This window comes from Acanthaster planci, linkage group LG03, assembly GCF_054643075.1.
Source record: "Acanthaster planci isolate LZ-2023a linkage group LG03, COTS_SCS, whole genome shotgun sequence".
Lineage (NCBI taxonomy): Eukaryota > Metazoa > Echinodermata > Asteroidea > Valvatida > Acanthasteridae > Acanthaster > Acanthaster planci.
Window position 1 is genome coordinate 2,219,144 of NC_141779.1, and position 24,783 is coordinate 2,243,926.

General features: G+C 39.0%; 2 long non-coding RNA genes across 12 annotated transcripts in view; one reads left to right on the plus strand and one right to left on the minus strand.

Moving 5' to 3' along the window:
• Window positions 1-24,783, minus strand: part of LOC110985198 (uncharacterized) — a 235,219-nt gene that overhangs the window by 141,397 nt on the left and 69,039 nt on the right. The window lies entirely within an intron of this gene.
• On the plus strand, window positions 15,915-24,357 carry LOC147799548 (uncharacterized). 6 transcript variants are annotated; one of them, XR_015424865.1, is made up of 7 exons: window positions 15,922-16,032; window positions 16,271-16,363; window positions 18,146-18,271; window positions 18,614-19,384; window positions 20,376-20,500; window positions 21,167-21,268; window positions 22,547-24,357. It is a non-coding gene; the product is annotated as an uncharacterized LOC147799548 (long non-coding RNA). The 6 variants fall into 6 exon arrangements; XR_015424864.1 differs by having other exon boundaries at window positions 18,146-18,228; XR_015424869.1 differs by lacking the exon at window positions 16,271-16,363 and having other exon boundaries at window positions 15,915-16,020; window positions 18,146-18,228.

Below are 24,783 nucleotides of genomic sequence, written 5' to 3' on the forward strand. Positions count from 1 at the left end.
GCATAAAAGGTCTAAGAATTATCTAAATCTGGCAATCTTGGTTCGTCTGCGCTATACCGGTCCTTATCCCGCGCAGAGAATGCTTCATATATTCGAGCATAAAAGGTCTAAGAATTATCTAAATCTTGCAATCTTTCTGTCAACTGAAAGCCTACATGTTCTTCTATCCATTCATATAAGTTTGATTTCCATATTTGTATTAGTTAGGGAAATATATGCAAAAAGAAAAGCCAGTTCTTGTCTGACTGTTTGATATTTTTGGGGAATTGTGGCTTTGTCTGCGCTATACTGTTCCTTATCTCGCGCAGAGAATGCTTCATATATTTGAGCATAAAAGGTCTAAGAATTTTCTAAATGTTCCAATCTTGCTGTCATCTGAGAGGCCATATGTTCCCCTATCTATTTGTATAAGTTCCATATCCATATTTGCAGTAGTTAGGGAAATAGCTGCCAAAGGAAGTGCCAGTTTTAGTCTGACTCTTTGATATTTTTGGGGAATTCTGGCTTCGTCTGCACCACAGCGGTCCTTATCCCGCACAGAGAATTTTTTCATATATTCAAGCATAAAGGTCTGAGAATTATCTAAATCTGTCGCTCTTGGTGTCTTCTGAAAGGCCACCTGTTCCCCTGTCCATTCATATAAGTTTCATATCCATATTTGCAGTAGTTAGGGATATATCTGCCAAAGGAAATGGAAGTTCTTGTCCAACTGCCTGATATTTTTTCGGGAATTCTGGCTTATTTCGCGCCATACCGGTCCTTATCCTGCGCAGAGAATGCTTCATATAATCGAGCATAAAAAGTCTGACAATTATGTAAATCTGGCAATCTTGGTGTCATCGGAAAGGCCACATGTTGCTCCATCTATTCATATAGGTCTCTCATCCATATTTGTAATAGTTAGTGAAATAGCTGCCAAATGAAGTGCGAGTTCTTTTCCAACTGCCTATTTTTTTTTGCGGATTTCTTGCTTCGTGTGTGCTATTGCGGTCCTTTTCCCGCGCAGAGAATTCTTCATATATTGGAGCATAAAAGGTCTGAAAATTATCTAAATCTTGCAATCTTGCTGTCATCTGAAAGGCCACATTTTCCCCTATCTAGTTGTATAAGTTTTATATCCATATTTGTAGTCGTTAGGGAAATATATGCAAAAGGAAGTGCCAGTTCTTGTCTGACTGCTTGATATTTTTGCGTAATTCTGACTTTGCGCTATACCGGGTCTTGTAATCGCACAGTGCATACTTCATATAATCGAGCATATAAGGTCTGAGAATCATGTAAATCTGGCAATCTTGGTGTCTTCTGAAAGGCCATATGTTCCTCTATCCATCCATATAAATTTCATATCCATATTTGGAGTAGTTAGGGAAATAGCTGCAAAAGGAAGTGCAAGTTCTTTTCCAACTGCCTCCTTATTTTTGCGGAATTCTGGCTTCGTCTGCGTTATACCGGTCCTTATCCCGCGCAGAGAATGCTTGATATATTCGAGCATGAAAGGTCTGAGAATTATCTAAATCTGGCAATCGTGGTGTCCTCTGAAAGGCCACATGTTCCCCTATCTAGTTGTATAAGTTTCATTTCTATATTTGCAGTAGTAAGGGAAATATCTGCCAAAGGAAATGCAAGTTCTTGGCCAATTGCCTGATATTTTTGCGGAATTGTGGCTTCGTCACCGCTATACCGGTCCCTATCTCACGCAGAGAATGCTTCATATAATCGAGCATAAAAGGTCCCAGAATTATCTAAATCTGGCAATCTTGGTGACATCTGAAAGGCCACGTGTTCTTCTATCCATTCATATAAGTTTCATATCCATATTTTGAGTAGTTAGGGAAATAGCTGCCAAAAGAAGTGCGAGTTTTTTTCCAACTGCGTAATTTTTTTTTGCAGAATTCTGGTTTCGTCTGCGCTATGGCGGTCCTTATCCCACGCAGAGAATTATTCATATATTGGAGCGTAAAAGGTCTGAGAATTATCTAAATCTGGCACTCTTGGTGTCTTCTGAAAGGCCACATGTTCCCCTCTCCATTCATATACGTTTCACATGCATATTTGGAGTAGTTAGCGAAATAGCTGCCAAAGGAAGTGCCAGATCTAGTCTGACTCTTTGATATTTTTGGGGAATTCTGGCTTCGTCTGCGCGATACCAGTCCTTATCCTGCGCAGAGAATGCTTCATATAATCGAGCATAAAAGGTCTGAAAATTATCTAAATCTGGCACTCTTGGTGTCTTCTGAAAGGCCACATGTTCCCCTGTCCATTCATTTAAGTTTCATATCCATATTTGCAGTAGTTAGGGAAATATCTGCCAAAGGAAGTGCCAGTTCTTGTCTGACTGTTTGGTTTTTTTTGGGAATACTGGCGTCGTCTCCGCTATAGCGGCCCTTATCCCGCGCAGAGATTGCTTGATATTTTCGAGCATAAAAGGTCTAGGAATTATCTACATGTTCCAATCTTGTCGTCATCTGAAAGGCCACGTGTTTCCCTGTCCATTCATATAAGTTTCATATCCATATTTGGAGTAGTTAGGAAAAGAGCTGCAAAAGGAAGTGCGACTTGCTTTCCAACTGCCTCCTTTATTTTGTGGAATTCTGTCTTTGTCTGCACAATACCAGTCCTTATCCTGCGCAGAGAATGCTTCATATAATCGAGCATAAAAGGTATGAGAATTATCTAAATCTGGCAATCTTGGTGTCATCTGGAAGGCCATATGTTCCTCTATCCATTCATATAAGTTTGATATCCATATTTGGAGTAGTTAGGGAAATATCTGCCAAAGGAATTGCCAGTTTTTGCCTAACTGTTTGATATTTTTGGGGAAGTCTGGCTTCGTCTGCGCTATAGCGGCCCTTATTCTGTGAAGAGAATGCTTCATATATTCGAGCATAAAAGGTCTGAAAATTATCTAAATCTTGCAATCTTGCTGTCATCTGAAAGGCCACATTTTCCCCTGTCTAGTTGTATAAGTTTCATTTCCATATTTGTAGTCGTAAGAGAAATATATGCAAAAGGAAGTGCCATTTCTTTTCTGACTGCTTGATATTTTTGAGTAATTCTGACTTTGTGCTATACCAGGTCTTGTACTCGCACAGTGCATGCTTCATATAATCGAGCATAAAAGGTCTGAGAATTATCTAAATCTGGCAATCTTGGCATCATCAGAAAGGCCACATAATCCCCTGTCCAATCATATAAGTTTCATATCCATATTTGGAGTAGTTAGGGAAATAGCTGCCAAAGGAAGTGCGACTTGCTTTCCAACTGCCTCCTTTTTTTTGCAGAATTCTGGCTTCGTCTGCGCTATAGCGGTCCTTATCCTGCACAGAGATTTTTTCATATATTCAAGCATAAAAGGTCTGAGAATTATGTACATCTTGCAATCTTGGTGTCATCTGAAAGGCCATATGTACCTCTATCCATCCATATAAATTTCGTATCCATATTCGCAGTAGTTAGGGAAATAGCTGCAAAATGAAAAGCCAGTTCCTGTCTCACTGCTTGATATTTTTGCGTAATTCTTACTTTGCGCTATACCGGGTCCTGTACTCGCACAGTGCATGCTCATATAATCGAACATAAAAGGTCTGAGAAATATCTAAATCTGGCAATCTTGTGTTATCTGAAAGGCCACATGCTCCCCTATCTAGTTGTATAAGTTTCATTTCCATATTTGCAGTAGTTAGGGAAATATCTGCCAAAGGAAATGCAAGTTCTTTTCCAACTGCCTCCTTTTTTTTTGCGGAATTCTGGCTTCGTCTGCGCTATAGCGGTCCTTATCCTGCGCAGAGAATTTTTCATATATTCAAGCATAAAAGGTCTGAGAATTATGTACATCTGGCAATCTTGGTGTCATCTGAAAGGCCTTATGTTCCTCCATCCATTCATATAAATTTCAAATCCATATTTGGAGTAGTTAGGGAAATAGCTACCAAAGGAAGTGCAAGTTTTTTTCCAACTGCCTCCTTTTTTTGCGGAGTTCTGGCTTCGTCTGCGCTATAGCGGTCCTTATCCTGCGCAGAGATTTTTCCATATATTCCAGCATAAAAGGTCTGAGAATTATCTTAATATGGCACTTTTGGTGTCTTCTGAAAGGCCACATGTTCCCCTGTCCATTCATTTAAGTTTCATATCCATATTTGCAGTAGTTAGGGAAATATCTGCCAAAGGAAGTGCCAGTTCTAGTATGACCGTTTGATATTTTGGGGAATTTTGGCTTCGTCTGCGCCATACCGGTCCTTATCCTGCGCAGAGAATGCTTCATATAATCGAGCATAAAAGGTCTGAAATTATCTAAATCTGGCACTTTTGGTGTCTTCTGAAAGGCCACATGTTCCCCTGTCCAATTATTTAAGTTTCATATCCATATATGAATATATGGATATCTGTCATCTGAAAGGCCACATTTTCCCCTATCTAGTTGTATAAGTTTCATTTCCATATTTGTAGTCGTAAGAGAAATATATGCAAAAGGAAGTGCCATTTCTTTTCTGACTGCTTGATATTTTTGCGTAATTCTGACTTTGCGCTATACCAGGTCTTGTACTCGCACAGTGCATGCTTCATATAATCGAGCATAAAAGGTCTGAGAATTATCTAAATCTGGCAATCTCGGCATCATCAGAAAGGCCACATAGTCCCTGTCCAATCATATAAGTTTCATATCCATATTTGCAGTAGTTAGGGAGATAGCTGCCAAAGCAAGTGCGACTTGCTTTCCAACTGCCTCCTTTTTTTGCGGAATTCTGGCTTCGTCTGCGCTATACCGGTCCTTATCCTGCGCAGAATTTGTTCATATATTCAAGCATAAAAGGTCTGAGAATTATTTAAATCTGGCGCTCTTGGTGTCTTCTGAAAGGCCACATGTTCCCCCGTCCATTCATATAAGTTTGATATCCATATTTGGAGTAGTTAGGGAAATAACTGCCAAAGGAAGTGCCAGTTTTTGCCTGACAGTTTGATATTTTGGGGGAATTCTGGCTTCGTCTGCGCTATACCGGTCCTTATCCTGCGCAGAGAATGCTTCATATAATCGAGCATAAAAAGTATGAGAATTATCTAAATCTGGCAATCTTGGTGTCTTCTGAAAGGCCACATGTTCCCCTGTCCATTCCTATAAGTTTCATATCCATATTTGGAGTAGTTAGGGAAATAGCTGCCAAAGGACGTGCAAGTTCTTTTCCAACTGCCTCCTTTTTTTGCGGAATTCTGGCTTCGTCTGCGCTATACTGTTCCTTATCTCGCGCAGAGAATGCTTCATATATTCGAGCCTGAAAGATCTGAGAATTATTTAAATCTGGCAATCTTGGCATCATCAGAAAGGCCACATAATCCCCTGTCCAATCATATAAGTTTCATATCCATATTTGGAGTAGTTAGGGAAATAGCTGCCAAAGGAAGTGCGACTTGCTTTCCAACTGCCTCCTTTTTTTTTGCGGAATTCTGTCTTCGTCTGCGCTATACTGTTCCTTATCCTGCGCAGAGAATGCTTCATATAATCGAGCATAAAAGGTCTGAAAATTATATAAATCTGGCACTCTTGGTGTCTTCTGAAAGGCCACATGTTCCCCTGTCCATTCATTTCAGTTTCATATCCATATTTGCAGTAGTTAAGGAAATATCTGCCAAACGAAGTGCCAGTTCTAGTCTGACCGTTTGATATTTTTGGGGAATTCTGGCTTCGTCTGCGCCATACCGGTCCTTATCCTGCGCAGAGAATGCTTCATATATTCGAGCATAAAAGGTCTGAAAATTATCTAAATCTGGTGCTTTTGGTGTCTTCTGAAAGGCCACATGTTTCCCTGTCCATTCATTTAAGTTTCATATCCATATTTGCAGTAGTTAGGGAAATATTTGCCAAAGGAAGTGCCAGTTCTTGTCTGACTGTTTGTTTTTTTTTTGAGAATTCTGGCTTCGTCTGCGCTATAGCGGCCCTTATCCCGCGCAGAGAATGCTTGATATATTCGAGCATAAAAGGTCTAGGAATTATCTACATGTTCCAATCTTGTCGTCATCTGAAAGGCCACATGTTTCTCTATCCATTTATATAAGTTTCATATCCATATTTGCAGTAGTTAGGGAAATAGCTGCAAAAGGAAAAGCCAGTTCCTGTCTGACTGCTTGATATTTTTGAGTAATTCTGACTTTGTGCTATACCAGGTCCTGTACTCGCACAGTGCATGCTCATATAATCGAGCATAAAAGGTCTAAGAATCATCTAAATCTGGCAATCTTGCTGTCATCTGAAAGGCCACATGTTCCCCTATCTAGTTGTATAAGTTTCATTTCAATATTTGCAGTAGTTAGGGAAATATCTGCCAAAGGAAATGCAAGTTCTTTTCCAACTGCCTCCTTTTTTTTGCAGAATTCTGGCTTCGTCTGCGCTATAGCGGTCCTTATCCTGCGCAGAGAATTTTTCATATATTCAAGCATAAAAGGTCTAGGAATTATGTACATCTGGCAATCTTGGTGTCATCTGAAAGGCCTTATGTTCCTCCACCCATTCATATAAATTTCAAATCCATATTTGGAGTAGTTAGGGAAATAGCTACCAAAGGAAGTGCAAGTTCTTTTCCAACTGCCTCCTTTTTTTGCGGAATTCTGGCTTCGTCTGCGTTATACCGGACCTTATCCCGCGCAGAGAATGCTTCATATATTCGAGCATAAAAGGTCTAAGAATTATCTAAATCTTGCAAACTTTCTGTCATCTGAAAGGCCACATGGTCCTCTATCCATTCATATAAGTTTGATTTCCATATTTGTAGTCGTAAGAGAAATATTTGCAAAAGGAAGTGCGACTTGCTTTCCAACTGCCTCCTTTTTTTGCGGAATTCTGGCTTCGTCTGCGCTATACCTGTCCTTTTCTCGCGCATGGAATGCTTCATATATTCGAGCATAAAAGGTCTAAGAATTATCTAAATCTTGCAATCTTTCTGTCAACTAAAAGGCTACATGTTCCTCTATCCATTCATATAAGTTTAATTTCAATATTTGTATTAGTTAGGGAAATATATGCAAAATGAAAAGCCAGTTCCTGTCTCACTAATTGATATTTTTGCGTAATTCTGACTTTGCGCTATACCGGGTCCTGTACTCGCACAGTGCATGCTCATATAATCGAGCATAAAAGGTCTGAGAATTATCTAAATCTGGCAATCTTGTGTCATCTGAAAGGCCACATGCTCCCCTATCTAGTTGTATAAGTTTCATTTCCATATTTGCAGTAGTTAGGGAAATATCTGCCAAAGGAAATGCAAGTTCTTTTCCAACTGCCTCCTTTTTTTTGCAGAATTCTGGCTTCGTCTGCGCTATAGCGGTCCTTATCCTAAGCAGAGAATTTTTCATATATTCAAGCATAAAAGGTCTGAGAATTATGTACATCTGGCAATCTTGGTGTCATCTGAAAGGCCATATGTTCCTCCATCCATTCATATAAATTTCAAATCCATATTTGGAGTAGTTAGGGAAATAGCTACCAAAGGAAGTGCAAGTTCTTTTCCAACTGCCTCCTTTTTTTTGCGGAATTCTGGCTTCGTCTGCGCTATAGCGGTCCTTATCCTGCGCAGAGAATTTTTCATATATTCCAGCATAAAAGATCTGAAAATTATCTAAATCTGGCACTTTTGGTGTCTTCTGAAAGGCCACATGTTCCCCTGTCCATTCATTTAAGTTTCATATCCATATTTGCAGTAGTTAGGGAAATATCTGCCAAAGGAAGTGCCAGTTCTAGTCTGACCGTTTGATATTTTTGGGGAATTCTGGCTTCGTCTGCGCCATACCGGTCCTTATCCTGCGCAGAGAATGCTTCATATAATCGACAATAAAAGGTCTGAAATTATCTAATTCTGGCACTCTAGGTGTCTTCCGAAAGGCCACATGTTCCCCTGTCCATTCATATAAGTTTCATATCCATAATTGGAGTAGTTAGGGAAATAGCTGCCAAAGGATGTGCAAGTTCTTTTCCAACTTCCTCCTTTTTTTTGCGGAATACTGGCTTCGTCCGCGATATAGCAGCCCTTATCACGCGCAGTGAATGCTTGATATATTCGAGCATAAAAGGTCTAAGAATTATCTACATGTTCCAATCTTGTCGTCATCTGAAAGGCCACATGCTCCCCTATGTAGTTGTATAAGTTTCATTTCCATATTTGCAGTAGTTAGGGAAATATCTGCCAAAGGAAATGCGAGTTCTTTTCCAACTGCCTCCTTTTTTTTTGCGGAATTCTGGCTTCGTCTGCGCTATAGCGGTCCTTATCCTGCGCAGAGAATTTTTCATATATTCAAGCATAAAAGGTCTGAGAATTATGTACATCTGGCAATCTTGGTGTCATCTGAAAGGCCTTATGTTCCTCCATCCATTCATATAAATTTCAAATCCATATTTGGAGTAGTTAGGGAAATAGCTACCAAAGGAAGTGCAAGTTCTTTTCCAACTGCCTCCTTTTTTTGCGGAATTCTGGCTTCGTCTGCGCTATAGCAGTCCTTATCCCGCGCAGAGAATGCTTGATATATTCGTGCATAAAAGGTCTAAGAATTATCTAAATGTTCCAATCTTGCTGTCATCTGAAAGGCCACATGTTCCCCTGTCTAATCATTTAAGTTTCATATCCATATTTGCAGTAGTTAGGGAAATATCTGCCAAAGGAAGTGCCAGTTCTAGTCTGACTGTTTGATATTTTTGGGAAATTCTGGCTTCGTCTGCGCCACAGCGGTCCTTATCCTGCGCAGAGAATGCTTCATAAACTCGAGCATAAAAGGTCTGCAAATTATCTAAATCTGGCAATCTTGGTGCCTTCTGAAAGGCCACATGTTCCCCTGTCCATTCATATAAGTTTCATATCCATATTTGGAGTAGTTAGGGAAATAGCTGCCAAAGGATATGCAAGTTCTTTTCCAACTGCCTCCTTTTTTGTGGAATTGTGGCTTCGTCTGCGCTATACTGTTCCTTATCTCGCTCAGAGATTGTTTCATATATTCGAGCATAAAAGGTTTGAGAATTATCTAAATCTGGCAATCTTGGTGTCTTCTGAAAGGCCACATGTTCCCCTGTCCATTCATATAAGTTTCATATCCATATTTGGAGTAGTTAGGGAAATAGCTGCCAAACGAAGTGCGAGTTCTTTTCCAACTGCCTCCTTTTTTGTGGAATTCTGGCTTCGTCTGCGCTATACTGTTCCTTATCTCGCTCAGAGATTGTTTCATATATTCGAGCATAAAAGGTCTGAAAATTATCTAAAACTGGCAATCTTGGTGTCATCTGAAAGGCCACATGTTCCCCTGTCCATTCATTTAAGTTTCATGTCCATATTTGCAGTAGTTAGGGAAATATCTGCCAAAGGAAGGTCCAGTTCTAGTCTGACCGTTTGATATTTTTGGGGAATTCTGGCTTCGTCTGCGCTATACCGGTCCTTATCCAACGCAAAGAATGCTTGATATATTCGAGCATAAAAGTCTAATAATTATCAAAATGTTCCATCCCTGCTGTCATCTGAAAGGCCACATGTTCCCCTGTCCATTCATATAAGTTTCATATCCATATTTGGAGTAGTTAGTCAAATAGCTGCTAAAGGAAGTGCAAGTTCTTTTCCTACTGCCTCCTTTTTTGCGGAATTCTGGCTTCGTCTGCGCTATACCGGTCCTTATCCTGCGCTGAGAATTTTTAATATTTTCCAGTAAAAAAGGTCTGAGAATTATCTAAATCTGGTGCTCTTTGTGTCTATTGAAAGGCCACATGTTTCCCTGTCCATTCATATAAGTTTCATATCCATATTTGGAGTAGTTAGGAAAAGAGCTGCCAAAGGACAAGTGACTTGCTTTCCAACTGCCTCGTTATTTTGGCGGAATTCTGCCTTCGTCTGTGCAATACCAGTCCTTATCCTGCGCAGAGAATGCTTCATATAATCTAGCATAAAAGGTCTGAGAATTATCTAAATCTGACAATCTTGGTGTCATCTGAAAGGCCACATGTTCTCCTCTCCAATCATTTAAGTTTCAAAGCCATATTTTTAGTAGTTAGGGAAATAGCTGCCAAAGGAAGTGCCAGTTCTTGTCTGACTGTTTGATACTTTTGCAGAATTCTGGCCTCGTCTGCGCTACACTGGTCCTCATCCCACGCAGAGAATGCTTCATATAATTGAGCATAAAAGGTCTGAGAATTATCTAAATCTGGCAATCCTGGTATCATCTGAAAGGACATATGTTCCCCTGTCCATTCATGTAAGATTCATATCCATATTTGCAGTAGTTAGGGAAATAACTGCCAAAGGAAGTGGCAGTTCCTGTCTGACTGTTTGATATTTTGGGGAATTCTGGCTTCGTCTGCGCTATAGCAGTCCTTATCCTGCGCAGAGAATTTTTTCATATATTCAAGCATAAAATGTCTGAGAATTATCTAAATCTGTCGCTCTTGGTGTCTTCTGAAAGGCCACCTGTTCCCCTGTCCATTCATATAAGTTTCATATTCATATTTGGAGTAGTTAGGGAAAGAGCTGCCAAAGGAAGTGCGACTTGCTTTCCAACTGTCTCCTTTTTTTCCCCAGAATTCTGTCTTCGTCTACGCCGTACCAGTCCTTATCTTGCGCAGAGAATGTTTCATATAATCGAGCATAAAAGGTCTGAGAATTATCTAAATCTGGCAATCTTGGTGTCTTCTGAAAAGCCACATGTTTCCCTGTCCATTCATTTAAGTTTCATGTCCATATTTGCAGTAGTTAGGGAAATATCGGCCAAAGGAAGTGCCAGTTCTAGTCTGACCGTTTGATATTTTGGGGGAATTCTGGCCTTGTCTGCGCTATACCGGTCCTTATCCAACGCAGAGAATGCTTGATATATTCGAGCATAAAAGGTCTAGCAATTATCTAAATCTGGCAATATTGGTGTCTTCTGAAAGGCCACATGTTTCCCTGTCCATTCATTTAAGTTTCATGTCCATATTTGCAGTAGTTAGGGAAATATCTGCCAAAGGAAATGCAAGTTCTTGTCCACTTGTCTGATATTTTTGCGGAATTCTGGCTTCGTGTGCGCTATACCGGTCCTTATCCCGCGCAGGGAATGCTTCATATATTCGAGCATAAAAGGTCTAGCAATTATCTAAATCTGGCAATATTGGTTTCTTCTGAAAGGCCACATGTTCCCCTGTCCATTCATATAAGTTTCATATCCATATTTGGAGTAGTTAGGGAAATAGCTGCCAAAGGATGTGCAAGTGCTTTTCCAACTGCCTCCTTTTTTTTGCGGAATTCTGGCTTCTTGTGCGCTATACCGGTCCTTATCTCGCGCAGGGAATACTTCATATAATCGAGCATAAAAGTCCTGAGAATTATCTAAATCTGACAATCTTGGTTTCATCTGAAAGGCCACATGTTCTTCTATCCATTCATGTACGTTTCATATCCTTATTTGGAGTAGTTAGGGAAATAGCTGCCAAAGGAAGTGGCAGTTCTTGGCAGTTCGTGCTCTGAAGCACCCCTTTCTCAAGATATCTGCAAGATTTGAACCCGATTAGTCTGGTACATCAGGAGATATAGGGCCTTCAAGAGTTCAATTTAATGTCACCTGACTTGTCTGCACATGACGTCATCATCACATAAGGTCAATTTTCCTCTTCAGCACTCTCTATTTAAGGTATCTGCAAAATTTGAAACCAATCGGACATGTACTTTAGAAGATACAGGGCCTTAAAGAGTGTATTCTCCACTGACATTGGTCTGCGAACCCCGTGTTATTTGCATAATTATAAATATGCATTGAACACTAAAAACCAAAAAATCTTTGATAATATCTAACATAAGAGTAATCCATTGCACATTTTCTGTGTACAAAATATAAGAACAAAGATTGCAGGACCACTAGAGATGACATCTGTTGCACTATCCTGAACATTTTGGCGCAAAAATGAATTTCACTTTTGATAACTGTGACTAGAAGTTGAACTACATGATATAAACTTTAAAACTACTCTGCCGTTCTTTGGCAACTGCCGCCACGCTGAATCTGCAAGTTAAGGGTCTGATGTTGTCATTGACTTCATCACCCGTCCTGTTTGGGGTTCAGGACTTAATACGTCCCCACGCAGATCATCGGGTGTCACGCGCCTTTTTAATCAACGCAAAAGTAGAATTCAGGCAGAATTAACAACATCTGACATGTTGATAACGCCGATACTGTCCGTTACAAAAAAAGCAATTATTTTTGACGTTATCACTAAATGAGCTCAATATTTGATCAAAGCACTTCCTCTCCAAGATATAAGCAAGGTTTCAACCCAGCATTAACACAGAGAGAGGCCTTATGTCGAAAAAAACTTTACGGCTTTTACCACTTTCAAACAATGAGCCTACTTCTGGTTTAAACCGGAAGGAATTGTTATGTCATTTGACCTACACGAGACAAAAATCGAGACCACATTTTATCCTGGCACTTGCTGCAGACAGAATGTTGTGGGAGGCCACGGTTGATTTTATGTGGGTTTTTATACATTTAAAAGAATATTTAAGTATTCACAATTTAATAACAAATCACGTGATGACGTTATCATGACATAAATATTTTAGAATTATCTTCGTTGTATAGTTAGTGCTTGCTGTAAGTTTGACGGTGATCAATGATTACTGAGGTACGAAATTAGTGCCTCGAATACGTGTACTAAGTCAATGGGCTGAAATAAATATTTAAAAATCAATAATAAATCACATGATGACGTCATCACGACGTCATAAATTTTGATGTATTTCTGCATCAAGGTCTTTCTTGGCTGTAACTAAAGTTGATCAAAGCTCTCAAACTAACCCAAATGCTTGCTTGAAAACGTGTACAAAGTCAATGGGCTAAAATAAATATTGAAAAATCACGAATAAATGACATGATAACGTCATCATAACGTCCTTTACTTACAATAATTTTTGTATCACGGTCTCTGTTGGCTGTCACTTTGATAACCATCAAACATCAGAAAGGTTTTAAAATTGTGCCTTGAAAACATGTACAAAGTCTAGGGCAAAAAACTCATTGGCGGAAACACTGCTCCTTTAAGTTTATGTCACGTGATTTGCACTTAAACTGAACACTTCTAATGAAATATTACTTCATATGCGGACTCTTAGGCATATTTCAAATCAAACAACAGTGCGTAAAGTACCCGATTTCTCCTTTGTTCTTATAGTAATCTTGCGCCGAAGTTAAAGACTACTTGTTCACCTGTGTTAAGTAGAAAAACGTGTACAAAACCAAGGGGGAAAAGTTACATATTAAAAAAATGAATATAAAATAAGGTGATGATGTCATCATGACGTCATCCCTTTGCAATAAATCTTGCATCGGGGTCTTTGTTAGCTATTATTTTGCCATCAATCAAACATTGCAAGGTCACCAAAATTGTCGCTCAAAAACGTGTGCAAAGTCAATGGGCTATAAACTCATTTGCAGAAACACTGCTCCTTTAAGTTCATGTCACGTGATTTGCGCTTAAAGTAAACAATTTTTACGAAATATAACTTCATATTCGGACTCTTAGGCATATTTCAAATAAAATAGCACAGCGTAAAGTACCCGATTTCTCCTTTGTTCTTGTAGTAATCTTGCGCCTAAGTTAAAGACTACTTGTTCACTTGTGTTAAGAAGAAAAACGTGTACAAAAACCTATGGGGAAAAATTTAATGTTCAAAAATGAATATAAAATAAGGTGATGAAGTCATCATGACGTCATCCCTTTGCAATAAATCTTGCATCAGGGTCTTCGTTGGCTATCACTTTGGAACGATCAAACATTGCAAAGTTACCAAAATTGTGGCTCCAAAACGTGTACAAAGTCAATGGCCTAGAAACACGTGTGCAGGAAAACTGCTCCTTTAATTTCATGTCACGTGATTTTTGTCTAAACTGGAAAAAACTTATGAAATATTATTTAATATTTGCACACTTGGGTATATTTGCGATCGAACGGAAGGGAAACTTTGTCAGATTTCTTTTTCGTTCTGGTAGTAATTCTCGGTCAAAGTTGAGGACTGCTCACGCATTATGCTGGACAATGTGTGTAGAAACCCTTTGGTTAAATATAGGACAGTTTGTTGAAAATTGAAAGCCCAAGCAAGTGTAACCGTAATTCTGCAATAGCGCCCTCATAGCCTGATATAGGACAGTCTGTAAACTGTGTGCAATCTGTGTACAAAGTCTATGGGGAAAATTAATTATTAAAAAATCAATAATAGATAAACTACTTACGTTATCATTGTGAAATTCTTCTAGGACCGTCCTTGGATGATGGTCCAAAGGTCTGCCAAGTTTAAAGTCGATCAGATTTAGTAAACTGCCAAAGTCGACTGGTGGAAGGAATTGAGTTGAAAAAGAAAAAAAATCTGAAAAACAATACCTGTTTCGGCAACTTGCTAAAAAGAAAAAAAATAATCAGAAAAACAATACTGTTTAGCTCAAAAAAAAAAAAAAAATCAGAAAAACAATATTTGTTTGGCAAAGTTGCCGAAGCAGCTAAAACAAAATAATCAGAAAAACAATACCTGTTTCGGCAAAGTTGCTGAAACAGCTAAAATATCATCAGAAAAGAAAGAGCTGTTCCAGCTGTTGCCAAAACAGCTAAAAAAATCAGAAAAGCAATACCTGTTTCATGAGTTGCCGAAACAGCTAATTATAACATCTTTGCTCGTTATTTATCCTACCCAAGTGTTCCGGAAGAGCACCATCAAGGGTCAACTTTCAGGCTCTGTTATAGGTAGACTTGTCTCTTTTTGCCCAACGGTTTTAGAAAGTGGTTTTGTTTTACCACTTATTTACCCATGCAGTGTTATGCTCTTTAAGCTGCCCAGCAGTCCAGCGATTCACCTGTTATTCCGCATAGGGCAAAAGTATGCTTAATAATTTTGGGAAAGGACTGATTAAAAATGTAGCATATCAAACCCCTATTCAAAAGAAAACCGCTTCTGGTCATTGTCTTGAATGTCGACCTGATCCGACAACCCCCCCACACACACACACAAAACCGTTGAAAGGCTAACCCGTTCCTTCAGAGCGCTGGGCGGCATTATTTCCGCCCTACATTGTATGTATTTTGAATTTTTTTTGGGGGGGGGGCATTTACTGTCGGACAGTGAGTGTGACCCAACTTGCAAAAACGCACAGTTGCATTCGATGTCCCTCTCTACGAGTACCTAAGGAGCCCCTAACGGGACAGGCACAATGAATATTTTTTTTTAATTCCGTTCCTTCGATTTATCGTTTCGTTCCCTCAAAATCATCTCGTTCACACGAAATAATATAATAATAAGTACCACTCTATGTTGCCCATCGTTTGATGCAGTCCGTGTCAAGAAAGCCGACCATAAACAAAATGCATCAAATTCCAGTATCGGTTTTGCTTCAGGAAGCATTATATTGCAACCTGAAAAAGGTATAATTAGCTAGAATCCCCAGAATTTCGGACGTAACTTTGATGATTTTTTGGTAGATAACGTCTCGTATAGCATCTTTTCTACGACTGACTGTTGTTTGACGTCATGGTGTGTGTTGCGGTCAAGATGTGAACTACGGCTGCATCCGAATCTCTTGTCAAGAGCTAGGTCTAGGTCTTCGCTCCATTGGAAATGCGTGGAGACGCGTAGACAATTGACCTAGCCGTAGCTCTGGAAACCCAAGCCTCAGACGGTCGCGTTTGTCCAGGCTTTGGGGGTAGGAAATACATGGTTTTTTAAATTGATGCAAATTGACTCGCAACAGTTTTGGGAGATGCTTTTTTTTTCTCTTTGCAATAGTGGTCATTCTTTTGATTTACATTACGAAAAAAAAATAATAATTGCATTATCTTCACATCTTCGTCGTGCTTGTGCACACTCACAGGGTCTATTTCAAGCGCGCCAATCACCAGCGCTGTTTTATCCCCTGTTTGGTACCCTGCTCAATATGTTGATCGACGACCAGTTTTCCACGGTGGCGCGAGCATTAGCATTACAATGCCTACGCACAAGAACGCATGTGTGGCTAAGTTGGCGGGTTTGTTCAAATGTGACTTCACAGGAGGTGAGATTAAAGGTGAGAAATACCACTGGCTTACCATCCAACAATTGAAAATAAATGGAGAAATGACGGCAAAGACGATAACGAGATTTCCGTATGACAAACTCCACAAGTTTGGGCTTGGCTTTGTTGATTTTACACTGCTTTTGCTGTGGTAAAGTGCACCCTGTATTTAAACATGGCGGCCCCACAGTGACTGTCAGGCATTCAGGCTGGGATTTTAACGGAGTTCCTTTGGTTTCTTAACTTGTAGCAGTAATGGAGAGACGAGGAACACTCCTGGGAGACTGTTTTGTGGATTGTTGCAAATCTGAGATGTATTTTGACACTTCATTGTACTCAGCAGGTCTGGAAACAGCTCACGCTATATAAACACTGTAGGCCTAGCCTACTTCTGATAACAGCCCAACATAAAATGTTAATAAAATAAAAAAATAGGCCTAGGGAGTAATAGGGACCTATGTACAGTTGTGTTGTAAATCTGAAACATGACTTTTGTCCAACAAATTGTTCAACCAATGAAAGTCTCCAGCCTGTATGTGGGGCCAAAGTTACTAATTTGATAGTCAAAGAGTAGTCTAAACAAACTGGAGGATAGTATGATTTGATGTGGTAAATGAAGAGAAAACATTACTTTACACCCCACGAGAATTTGTCAGGAAGCCAAAGTCTTTATAACTAACTAGACCGATCCACTGAGGTTCAGAATTTAATAAATACATTATACAATCTGTAATTTCTACATATTTCAGTGAACCTGGTAAAAATTGGGTAGAAAGTAGGCCTCATACTTTAAGTCTGTGTTGCATGGAGCCATACATGGAAATCTCTACTAATTGCATGATGAAAATCTTAAAATTGGATGTTGTGCTAATCATTTCTGAATACAACCTGATTATTTTTAAAGATTCTTCTATGCCAAAATGATTTTGGTTATTACCGTAAAATCTTTCTGTACTGAAAATACAATTGGTAGAGGTCTAGTTTCCAAAATAACTGTCCTCTTTGTTTTGTTCACCTGTCTATGTGCTGTCGGTATGTTTGTCAGTCTATCTGTTATTCATCTGTCTGTTATTCCGTTGTCTCTCCCCCTCTCTCTCAGTCATTCTCATTCAGTACGAAGGTTATTGTGGCAGCACTTACCATGTACATGTATGTTTCCTTCCTCAACTTAGTTTTACTTATTGTTCAGGGTTGTAGACTGGAATGCCAGTTAGCTTTTGTGAGACATGTGAGACATTTGCTGGATTGTTTTGTGAGTGAATGATCTTATTTAGTCAAATATGCAGTAGTCTTTTTCAAGCAGTGAAAATTTGTTTATTCCCGTCTTTGTGCAAAACAAATCATGATATTCTTGCAATAGGGGTTTTCACAAGAATGTGAAACACATAAATATGGAGCCAGCGTTGAACTAAACGTCATCCTGATGGTCATTAGCTTGCAAAAGTTTTTAAAGCCAGATTCACGAACTTAAAAGTCAGGTGCACTGTGATTTTATTCTGTCACAGCAACACATTGCTTAACCGAAAGTTCAATTGATGTTTGAATATTGTAGAATTTAGTTTATTTGTGTCATGGAATGATACTCACTTCTAATGACACTGTTGTATGAAGAGGCTCAATATCTATTTTAAGAAACATTTGCATTTTTGGCTTTATTATGTGTGTCATTACAAACATCCATTGCAAATATATATGTAGGGTACGTGTTTATCTTCAGTAAAACCCCTACATGAAATGTTTTCAACGGTTTATGTTGCACTCTATGTTGGCAACACACGGTGCGGCGTCTCCATGTGAGAATACGGCATGCACAAGTATTGAACATTGGCTACGGCTCTCCACCGCTGCTTCTTTTGATAAAAATTTGAAGCCGTATCACAGGAGGCGGGACTGGATTATGGCTACCCCTGTAATGCACCACCCCATAAAATGCCAAGTATAACTAGATTGATACACCGGCAGTGCTGGGTGCACATACGTGAATTACAAATTCTCAATCAGCTCTCTCCATCTTTCCGATCCTTCAAAGCCCTCTGAGAATCGGCAAACAGGCTCCTCCACTCATATTTTCTTGCCATTTTTTCATTTTGCATGTTTTAATGACTGTTATGTGCATTCATTTCAGCTAGAGCAAAAGCTGCTGATGAGTCGTTGCTTACAGGATGACCAGCTTCTTGGCATTTCTTGATGATGGCCACTGTTGTTAAGGTGATTGTACTGTGATCTCTTACTGTAGCCTTCTTGTTAAAACGTGAGTGATTCTTTGTTATTGGTCATCCCAAAGGTTGGATTCACTGATTGAGTCTCCTGTGAACTCTTTCCCTCATGTCCTGTAGACCTAGTACATTAAGACCTACCCCACCTTACTGTCTTATAATATAGCGCATGTAAACAAAGTGTGACTTCATTATGTCTATCTAAGGATCATGCTTGGTGAATACATTTATTTTGCCCAGATACCGAGTGACATGTGTATGGGGAGCTATTAAAGTTAAAATGGTCTTCAAAATCCTCTGATTTTATTATGATTTCACATGCACCCTTGGAGGTTACGGTTAATACTGTTTATAATTTGGGAATGTTTTCTGCACAGACTGTGATCTCCTGTATTAGCCTTTAGTTGGACCGAGAGAACACTATTTCCTTGGCATCAGAGGCTCCTTTGTTACTAACTGTGCATCACTGGTTCATGAACGACGAGGACATGGTAGTAGCCCAATCGCTAACAACAAAATGAATACTCCCAACCAACACGGCTCTTTTGAACCAATTAAGTTGTGCTTCTACTCAAGGCAGATTGAAGAGATTGTTTGGCTGAAAAAACTGGTGGGATTGTTTAAATATAACCCCAGATCAACACTATTTGTTTTGCAGGCTTGCATCTGTGGATGGTTGAAAACAAATCTTAAGAACTGAAAAAAGTAGAGGGATGTAATATGTTAAACTGCTGCTTACAGGATTGAGAAAAAGGACTTTTTGGGAAGTGTACATGTATTTAAGGTGTTTTGAAAAATAAAATATACTAACTAGTCAAGCAACAATTGAAAAGAAATGGAAAAATGACAACTAAAAAGATAATAAGATTTATATGAGAAACTCCAGTGATGTGGGCTTGTATATTATTTGGCCCCAATCTTTGTTGATTTGACACTGCTTTCAATGATGTTTCAACTACTGTTGTAAAGTGCACCTATATATTTTGAAATTGTGGCCTCCACATGTGTGCAGTAATACAGATTGGAATTCAAACAGGGTTTAGTTTCCCTAGTTTCAGTAGTTTGACAGTTTCAGCTAGTCCCTGGAGGCCGTTCTCTGGAGTGTAACAAATCAGAGATATCTTATCACTGGTGACACTACTCAACAGGTATGGAAACAGTCTGCATCCTATTCTGATATCGGTCCATGGGTTATGGTAATAGTGAAATGCCTGGTTGTCCTGTAGATCTTGACCTTGGGTTTTGTCTTTTAAGTTTTCAACTAATGAGAATCTCCGGCCTTTAAGGTTGGATTGAATTAAACTACAAAAAATGGATGGAATTTTTTGGTGTGGTCGTACAATTTGTGCCAAAGTGAACAGAAACAAGACAGAAGCTGCATCTACAGGCTGCTTGTAGTGAATGAGGAGTGTACTGAAATGAAATGTCCTCATTCCTGGATCCAAATCACGTACAAGGATGAGTGTACACATTCCAGAAGGGTTGTTTAAAAATCTGGACTTGTTTTATGTTATCAGCCAACTTTTTACTCACTGAAGCCATCCTTCTGTGTCAAATACATAAAAGGTGCAATGCATCAGGTTGTTACAATATGGCATGCTAGCCCACAGTAGGTACAATTCGCTCTTTGCACGCTGCCGCCCCAGGCATGCAGAATCTCGAGCTTGATCTTTACAAAATCGGTTCAGTGATTTCCATGTGTTGCTTGGTCATTCTGTGCATGCTGTGTCAGATCTTATACCGTATGACTGGACAATGTTTCAGAAGCTGATTGTGACACAATTGTACAATCTGCCAGATTGAGGCTCTCCATGCCTATGGCAGCAACATGCAGAATAAATAACGTGTGTGTCCAGAGTTTCTTTCATGATATCCTTAACACAGGCTGGCTTCTATCATACACACCAAGGATTCAACATTGGCTGGGAAGTATGATGTAAGCCATCTTGACAATAATTCTTTGGTGTTCCACATGCCTGGAAGAAGGTCATTTAGGGAAGCACTTATGACTTACTTTTCTCCATCTTTCTCATTCTCCACTGCCCTCTGAGAATCAGTTAATCCAAGCTAATACACTCATGTTGTGTTGTCATATTTTCCTTTTGCATGTTTGTAATGACTTGTGTGTGTCCATCTAAGCCAGAGCACAAGCCGCTGAGTGAGCCGCTGTTCATGGTACATCCAACTTCTTGAGGATGGGGTTCCTGTGCTCGTTGTTGAGGTGATCGGACTTTGATCTCTTGCTGCTGCCTGCTGGGTAAATGGTACGTGGGTCCAATGTTGTTGGTTATTCTAAAGGTGTAATTCACTGATTCAGTCCCCTGTGGACTCATATATATTTCATATATTGACCCAAAACATAAAGACGTCAAGCTATTATTTTTTACTTGGACAGTTATTTCTTCCCACCTCACTGCCTTAGGAAACTAAGCATGACGTCATTATGTTACAGGTCTCTTCACTTTTCCAAAAGTTGACAAGGACGGAGGTCCTTCTCTGTGGATTAATTTAATTTTCGTGTAAACCTGGGTGACACACCTGTGTATGGGGAGCCATAATTTAATACCATTGATAAATTTTGGATGGCAGGTAAAACGTGAAATATCAGAGAGTGTTTGGCCCAACCCCCTTTGGTGTACACAAAATCCTATTGAATCAGACGATTTTGGACTGTCTAAATTTTCTTCTTTCTGGGGCTGTTGAAAGAGCCTAAGAAAGTAGAAGGGGTGTCAGTTTAAAATGGCTGCTTCGAAACTTTAGAATGATGACTTTTCATGAGTTGTGTTTGCTGATCAACCAACAATTGAAGAGAGTTGAAACAAAGGTCAATACGAAAATGAAACTTAAAGACTATAAAGACATCGCAGTGATGTCTATTTGTATGTTATTTGGCCCTGATCTTAGTTGACTTGACTGTGTGGTTTTATTAGCTGTAGCATTGATGAAGAGACAAGACCAAGTCCCTTGGAGACAGTTTTCTGGAGTTTAACACATCACTGGCAATTGGCATTGCTGACAACACAGCTCACTCGGTAAGCACTTTATATTATGTTCTGATTTGAGCCCAACAATGAAAGTCGTGTTCCAGATTTTGAAACAATATTTGTACATAATTTTGTATGCATGTACAATTGTTCTGTAAAATCTGGAGCATGGCTAATCAGGCTCCACTCTTGAGGATGACGAGAGCATGCTGGATGAAACGTCAAGCAGACACTCTACAGTTCTTATCAGAACCGTACCTCTTTCAAGGGAGATCTATCCACATGATGTAACCACAAGCCCTGTTTTTATTCTCCACCATGTAAAGCATCAAGTCTTATTTAATGAAAGTGAATACTTAGGGCAGTTATGCTTCCTGGTTTCCCATTTGTAATTGGATGGTTTTGAAGCAAATTTGGCTCTATATAAGGCCTAATCCAAACTAAGCTTTTGCCTGTGACTGTAGGGTTGGTGAAAATCAACTGATCTTGTTGTCATTTTGTTGAACATATCCACTGAAGAATGTTTCATTCTGATATTCCTACATTCAAGAGAACTATACACAAACGAAGGAGAAAAGCTTGGGTCAGTCATTTGGTTTGCTAGTAATCCTCTCCCTCTTGTACTTGTTAGTCAATCTGTTATAGTAGTTAGTTTGGCCTGTGTATATGACGATAGTCTTCAAATGGTCAAAAGGTTTACCTTGGTTAATCGTGATGGGTACCATCTCTTCAATTCTTATTTATTTGACCATCACAAGAACAAGCAAAGCAAAATTAAACAAAATTTATGTAAAAACAACAAAAGCACAAATACAAGTAAATATAAGCAGTAGCAGGGACCAGGGATAAACATCCGAATACATAACGAGACAAATATCAGTCATGTGGGTCATCAGGGACTGCAAAAGTAAAATAAACTACTATTACCCCCGTTTATGGTCATATCGTTAACAAGACAAATTAACCAGAGCAAAGGAAACAGTAGTCTCCACACAGGTGATCGAAATGACAGCCCAAAAAAGAGCAAAAAAATCTTAGGAGAATGTTTCATTTCCATATTTCCAAACGTAAGAAAATTATCCCGCAAAGTGAAGGCCATGCTAAGAAAAGAATTTTCTTTACTCGTTCTTTTAAATCATGTGAATTTACTCATTTAAAAAATATCCAGTTTTAATCAAGTCCTCTGTGCCCTCCTTTTGAGGTTATTTTATTGGCTTGTTGGTAATTTTGGTTTTTTGTCATTTATTGTTCATGTGATGCCTTTAGTCTTGAATCATGTCATCCTAATTAAACATTTGTCTGTGATTTGTTTACGCCTGTACTCAGTACCACAATTACGGCCAAGATTTGGACTCTAGCACTGTGCTTATCTGTTCTACTCGTTAGTCTTCTGCTGTTGGTTGAACAGTGATACGCTCCATGCTGTGACATGCTCAACCTCTATCATCACTTTCTTATCTTGTCTGTTCTGGAATAGCATGAGCGAATTCCGGCTGCAATATCTGTTGTATAAGAGCACTGAGCCTTTTAGGGGCAATAAAAGTAACAACAGCATGATTTTGATTTCCTCAACATAACAGAACTGGTAATTTGCAACTGTTGCAGTGACCGATTGTCTTGTGGTGGCAACAAAAGGTTTTGTTGAAAGGTTGCTACTTTGCATGGTTTTTCTGTACCATCTGGTGTACCTCAAGGAAGTGTCTTGAGCTCAATCCAGTTCTTATGTATACCAACGACTTTCCTTATCACATCGTGTCAGCTAGCACTTTATTTGGTAACAGTGCTCTTGTGTATAGGCCAGTATAATGTCAGTCTGGTGACCTTCAAGATATTCATGGCTACCAAAGATGTTGTCATGCTAGTTAAATGCATCTCAATACATTACTAGGGAAACCAAAGTTTTGCTTATACTAGGATGGTCAAAGAAAATAGTGGACCTGAATTGTACCTTAGTTAACATGCAGTTTGAAGCTGATAATGAGTACAAAATTTCTCGGGAAAATCTTGTTATGTCACTACCAAATCAAACAGACTTAGTATGTCTTGCTTTCATCTTGCAAGTTTCTAGTGTTGACTATTCTGGAATACAAGTAGCCTATCTGGTACCTTCACAACAGAAACCTTATACATTGACAAATTAGAACAAAATTCAACGTTGAGCAACCAGGATAATTCTCTAGTGAAGAAGATTTAAAATGGATTACACAGATTGGTTGCATATGTACATTGAATTTGTCTTTATGTGAATCTAAAAGTATCCATCTTTTGCTTACATTTGTTGTTAGAGGTCTTCATAGAGCTTTTGACCGTGAAATAGTCTTAGTGAACAGGTGGTATATTGAAACGATCAGGCTGGACAAACCTGAGGGCTCGAATGCAAAAACTTCACATTTTGCCAATTACATGCTCTTGAGATAAACTACATGTACCTGAACGTTCGACAACTGAAGTGGTTTAAATAACCCTTCAACACCGGATCAACTTACCAAGTATCCACTTGAATTTGAAAGTATATGAAACTTGACAGAGTACTGATTGAATTTACAGTGGAGTACCTTTGTAATAAGGTCGTTGGGACTGGCAAGTTGTGGGAGGGTCACTGTGTTGTTTGGTGCAAGGAAGCACAAAATGGGGGGATTTGAATACCTAGGATTTGCCATGTTGGCCAGATGTGTCAATGGTTTTGCTTTTGTCGGTATTGAACTGTATTTTGTTATTTCATGGTGTCTTTCTTTTTTTTGGTTTTTACACAGTAATTTTTTCTATTGTTTTGGGGTACTTATTGTTTAATTGATTGATTTGTTTCTGTAATTAATTTTATTTTGTTATTTTAATGTATTTGTATGTCATATTTATCTTATTTTGCCAACTAATTTATTTTTTCTGTTCGATTTATTTATTTGCCATTTCTTGAATCTTGTGCTTTTACTTTATTGTGTATGTGAGTGCACGATTATGTAAAACCTGGAGCTTCAGAAAGGAAGGCTTACGGATGACAGTTATTGGATAACTGTTTCCTCTCCAGGCATTAGTAAGTTTGTGTTTGTGATTTTAGTATATATGTGTCATGTGTTTTGTTTAATTTTTGTTCTTTATCCTGGAAAATGCCGAATAAATGAAAGTATTTCCTCATTGTACACACGTTGGTTGGTCTCTTTTGGTCGAAGAGTTTTTATCTCGGAGGTTAAGTAGGTTAACAAATGATCCTAATGGGCGAGCTTGGCGTGACTGGACAAGGATACACATTTCACTACCCACATCTTATTTCCACATTTGGAAACATTGAACAAATACATGTAGGCTTTATATTTTGTTTGATTTTGCATGCTACAAACGTCACACACTCTGCCTCTGCCGCCACGTTGTCTCTATATCCGATATCAAATGTTCAAGCGATTGGCTGATCCTGGAGTCTTGGAAAGGTTATATGCCAAAAAACTCAAAAAACTTTCATTCCCATATGGCAACAGAAGAGACATATTTATGATTGAGGGTCAGAGTTTCCTTAAGACACTCGGCAGTCGGTCTTTATTTGCCGCTTCGTTTTTCTCGATAACTGAGTT